Below are 5,423 nucleotides of genomic sequence, written 5' to 3'. Positions count from 1 at the left end.
CCCGATGTGGGACTCGATCCCAGGACCCTGGGATCATGACCTGAGCCGAAGGCAGACGCTTAACGACTGAGCCACCCAGGCGCCCCTAAATGTCTGTTGTTTATAAGCCACCCAGCCTTTGGTATTTTGTGGTAGCAGCCCAAACAGACTAAGACAGGCAGAGTTCTGGCCGATGGAAGGTAGTGGGAGTGACATATGTCTCATAAAGGCCCATAAAACCTTCCTTGTCCTTCCCGTGTGCTCTCCGAGCTGCTGCAGGCGGGTGCCCAAGGCCACTTGGAAGCCCCGTGGTAGAGATGGAGGGGGCTGCTCCTTGATGGCTTTGCGGGACCGAGTGCCAGTAGGATTTTATGCGGAAAAAGGCACCTCTATTGTCAGACCTTGGGGTTTTGTGTCAGGGCGGCTGGAATCCCCTCCACTGAAATCAGGCTGAAGTGATGGAAGCCCCGGAGCTGGTCTGGGGAGAGGGGTGGCGGGAGGTGGGCAGGGAAGAGGCAGGACCCTGGGGAGCACCGGTGCTCCAAGGGGGGGCAAAGGGAGGCGGCGGCAAAGGAGGCTGAGAAGGAGGGCAGCGTGGGGGGCAGGGAAGGGACACTCTTAAGACTCTATTTCGTGAATGAGCCCTGGGTCTGGCACGGTGGACAGGATGTACCTGTGCGAGTCCCTCTCCTCAAAGGGTGTGGGAGACAGGCCACCACAGCTCAGAGCACGATGCGGGGCTGGAGCGGGGAGCCCGGGAAAGATGCTCAGCGCCACGTGGGCAGTGGGCTGAGGGCCTTGGGTGCAGGGATTTATGCAGGGGTCTCGACTTCTGGACCCTCTGCGAACCAGAGAAAGGCTAAGGACCATCCCCTCAGAGCAATGCATGCAGCAGGCACACACTGTTGTCCCGCCACCCTCGGTGCTCTCCTGGACGTCCCGAGGCTGGCCCAGGAGCCAGGGAAGGAGCCTCCGCCCCCCTCGATCAGCCACCTCCCCCAGCCCTGCAGCATCTCAGCTTTGCAAGGAGGGAACGGGACACGCGGGGAGGAACGAGCTCAGAGTCACACAGCTGGAAATGGCAGAGCCCCGGTTTGAAGGCAAGTGCCTGTGATCCTCCTCCTGCTCTCTTTACAGGACAGGATGGAGCCTCTTCAGCTGTCTGAGGCATTGCCACCATGAAGACACCAGGAGAGGGGGCCCCAGGGAGGATGCGGGGAGGAGGGGACGTCTGGGCTCAGCAGGTGCAGCAGACTTGAGGGCCTCTGGTGCTGGAGCAAACACAGGAGAGAAACCGAGGCTTGGAGACAGGCAGGGCTGAGCTCTAGCCTGCCTGAATCCGAAGCCCATGCCGTGGGGCAGCTCTAAGGGGACAGCAGGTGGTCCGTGCGAGCGGCTGGGGCAGAGCCCGCACTGGGCCTGGGGGTGTGAGAAGACGCTGGCCTGGGGTGCTCACTGCTGGCTTTGTCCTCTCCTCTAACAAGGAGTGGGGGGGTCCCCAGACTCTCTGACGGGCAGTTCTGTTACTTGGCCTTTGTTCCTGTTGGCCTCACGAGAAAAACAACTGGGGACAGGAATGTCATCAGAGGTTCCAAAAAATCACTGCAGATAATAAGAGACTTCTCCCCCAAACCTGAGGCCTGCCCTTTGCCCTGTGTATTTGTTCCCAGGGCGGCGTCAACAAACAGAAATGTATCGTCTCACGGCCCTGGAGGCCAGACTCCTAGGTCAAGGTGCTGGCAAGGCCGAGCTCCCTCTGCATCCTGCCGGGGTGCAACTTTCCTTCCCGCTTCCTCGCTTCTGGACTTGCCGGCCCTCCTTGCATTCCTGAGCTCGTGGCAGCAAAACTCAGTCTCTGGGGGGGCGGGGCGCGGCCAGGCTAGGCTGGGGCGGCGGGGAGGGTGCGGGGAGCTCTGCATGTTGCAGCTGACCCGGCGCCCCCGCCGCCACCCTCGCCACGGAGCCGAGCCCGCGAGCTAACCCGAGCCAGCGACCCGGAGCCAGCAGGAGGGCGTCCGGGAGGCGGCGGCACAGGGAGGGGCCCGACGCGCGCACGTGGCCCCGGCAGCCGCCATGGGGGACAGCAGCCCTGCGAGGGGCGTGGCGTTGGTGGCCCGGGCCCCTGGGGCCAGGCAGTGGTGGCCCAGGGCCCCGCCTCTACATTCAGAGCCCCCTGGGGCTGCAGGCGAGGGCCCTGGCGGCCCGGTCGACGACGAGGGCCCATGGAGGCGCCAAGGGAAGGTCACGGTCAAGTACGACCGCAAGGAGCTACGGAAGCGCTTCAGCCTGGAGGAGTGGATCCTGGAGCAGCTCTCTCGCCTCTACGACTGCCAGGAAGAGGAGATCCCGGAGCTGGAGATTGATGTGGACGAACTCCTGGACATGGGGAGTGATGATACCCGGGCTGCCAGGGTCAAGGAGCTGCTGGTTGACTGTTACAAACCCGCTGAGGCCTTCATCTCTGGCCTGCTGGACAAGACCCTTGTCCATGCAGAAGCTGAGCACACCCCAGAAGAAGTAAGGGTCCTTGATCCAGGTGAACAGTGGCTCCCACAGGACAATCACTGCCCACCCCCCGCCCCCGACCTCATAGCAACAGCAATACGGGGTGGGGGCTGCGGGGGAGGGGGCTCTGCGGCCAGGTCTGGGGCTGTGAGCAGGACTCCCCGCGCGCCTGGCCCAGGGGCCTCTTCCCTGCCCCCTCAGTTTTCCATTTTTGGTTTTTTTTTTAATTGTTATTAAACTGATGGGGCTTCTTGTGTTTTTATATTGACTCTGCGGCACGGCCCTTTAATAAAGCTAGGATATGCCTTTGTTGCAAAAAAAAAAACCACAAAAAAACCCAACAACCTCGGTCTCCGCTTTCATGTGTCTGTCTCTCTTCTCTTCTTACAGGGACACCAGTCATCCTGCATGAAGGGCCACCCTATTCCAGTATGACCTCATCTTACCTATTACACCTGTAACAACCCTATTTCCAAATGAGGTCACATTCCGAGGACTAGAAGTCAAGATGTCATCGCATCTTTCTGGGGACACAGTTCAGCCTATACACTCCATGAGCTAATTTGGCCTTCCCTAACAAACCCCCATCCTGAACACCCTCTGGACGTTGGCATCTCCCTTCCCCTTGGAGTCCCGCCCCCCTCCCCCCTGCAACTGCAGACACCGGTGAGCAGGGAGGTGGGCAACCACAGACCCTCCCCTAGGAGGGAGGGCCGGGGGAGGGGCCCCAGCTAGGCTTGGAGAGGTGGGGAGCTGTCCTTTGGGATGACTATTGAGGGGTGAACGGGGATCTCCTGAAGTCAAAGCAGTGGAGACCCAGGGAATCCTGGTGCCTTCAAGGATGCAAATCACTCCGAAGGCTGGAAGAGCCAAAATGAGGGGCGGGTCCAGCAATGTGGGGCGTGGGGTGGAGAGGAGGAGACAGGCGGGGCCAGATGAGCAGGACTCCTGGACCCTGGAGTCTGGTCTGACTCCTCTCGGGGTGATGGGATAGCATGCAGGGGTTTGAAGTGGCCTAAAGACTAGATCCAGTTTGTGAATTAGGTCATCCAAGCTGCTGTGGGCAAGCTGCTGGGCACTGGGAATGATCTGGGAGTCGTCAGTGTTGTCTGTGGCCATCAATCCCATGGAAGAGTGGGATCATCTGGGGAGAGGCACGGAGAAGAGAAGAGGCCCAAGGATGTGTCTTTAGGAATGTCAGCATGGAAAGGGAAGGCAGAGGAAGAGGGGCTGGGCAAGGAGGCTGCAGGAGTGTCTGGAAGCGATAGGAAGTGGCATTCAGGGAGCGCCCGGGGGGGCTCAATCGGTTAAACATCTGACTCTTGATTTCAGCTCAGGTCTTGATCTCAGGGTCGTGAGTTCAAGCCCCGCATTGGGCTCCACTCTGGGTGTGGGGCCTAAGAAAGAAAGAGAGAAAGAAGGAGGGAGGGAGGAAAGAAGGAAGGAAGGAAAGAAAGGCAGGTATTCAGAAGGCGGGAGGGGGCAGTTTGGGCAGACGTGCTTGTCAGCAGCATTGGACAACGCACGCAAGAAGTCAGGTAAGGTAAGAAATGAAGTGTCTCTGGGTTTGGCAATTGGGAGATGGGAGCAGAGTGGGAGTCAGAGTGCCCGGCTTGTCACAGGCCAGGGGCGGCTGGAACCTTCCTTGCATGGCCGTTAGAAGGGGGAGGAGCGCCCCCTCAGAGGAGGGGGAAGAAGACCCACAGCATGGGGCTCTCAGGCCGAGCGGGCACAGCTCCTTGGGGACTTCGGCTCTGGCCAGAGTGCGCCGCACCAGCTGGGAGCCCCCACTTACAACAGCAAGCAAGCCTGCCCCCCTCCTGCACACCAGGCCCCGTGCTAGGACTCGGTGCGCACCATCTCCGACTCTTGGAATTCTGGAATTCCGCACAGAGGTATTATCCCCCCCATTTTGCTGAGGTTCCACAAGGTAAGCAGCTTGGGCCGAGAGACCCGGCTAGGGAGTGGCAGGGAGGGCATTTGACGTCAGGACTCCTCGTAGCCAAAGCTCTTTGGCTTTATCCTACTGTTGCCCCAACTCCTGAAGGATGTGGTTGAGAAGTTCTCTTTGGTCATGGGTTATTGGGTGGTGAGTAGTGGATGGGGGACTATGCTTGTCCCACCTGGGGTAGAAACTGTGACTTCAGTTGGCTGCATCATTCATGGAGAGAAAATGCTTCTGCAGGGCAAGTGGTACTGGGGGGAGGTTGGTGGGGGTCAGGGTGAGGATGGGGGGTGCTCTCAGGGTGGGGACATAGGCACAGAGGTGGTGGAATGTGGGTGAGAGTCTCATCTGAAAACCCTTAGCCATGGTTCCCTAGAGAGGCTCTCAGTTTGGGTCAAGGGTCACAAGCCCTCGACTGGGTCCTACACGAAGGGCAGAGCATCCGGAATCCGGGAGGGCCATTCAGAATTGCCCTCTGATGACCGAGCATTGAGGAGCCAGCTTTGCCAGGAGGGTGGGGTCGGGGGGTACATCTCGTGGAAGTTATAGTCTGGCGCTCCCTAGGAGCTCCTCACCCCCACCCTGTGGAGGCTGCCAGATGGCTCCAGACTTCGGGACCATGGACACTGCACACAGGCGAACCTCAGATCCATGGCCACTACAGTTGGATGGCATGACAAGGATTGCCAGCTGCTCTCCAGACTGGTATCTTCGTCCTTCTGGGCCCACAGCCAGGCCGCATCCCACCTCCCTTGCAGTTAGATGTGGCCATGCAATTGCGTTCTAGCCTCTGAAATACGCCCATTTTTCTAGGCCTGCTATAAGTATGAAAGTCTTCCTCACCTGTGTGGTTCTTCACGCTCTTTCCCCTTTCGTTACTGGATGTCAACATCAGGGAGCTCTTGGAAGCCATGTGGAAGGTGACGGAGCCCAGGTATTTGAAGATCTCCACCTCCAACCAACCACCAGAGCTGGGCCCGCCTGGCACTGTTTA

The 5,423-nt window shown here is 59.4% G+C and overlaps 1 pseudogene; it reads left to right on the top strand.

Annotated features, from left to right (window-relative positions):
- Nucleotides 1–2,052: 2,052 nt before the first annotated feature.
- On the top strand, nucleotides 2,053–2,546 carry LOC123853521 (protein phosphatase 1 regulatory subunit 14B-like; annotated as a pseudogene).
- Nucleotides 2,547–5,423: the final 2,877 nt, after the last annotated feature.

Source organism: Mirounga angustirostris, unplaced genomic scaffold (assembly GCF_029215605.1).
Source record: "Mirounga angustirostris isolate CCGP_5_RB_7025 unplaced genomic scaffold, mMirAng1.0.hap1 SCAF_17, whole genome shotgun sequence".
In the NCBI taxonomy this organism is placed as follows: Eukaryota; Metazoa; Chordata; class Mammalia; order Carnivora; family Phocidae; genus Mirounga; species Mirounga angustirostris.
Note: the sequence above shows the minus strand (reverse complement) of the source record. Positions and strands in the feature narration are given on the sequence as shown.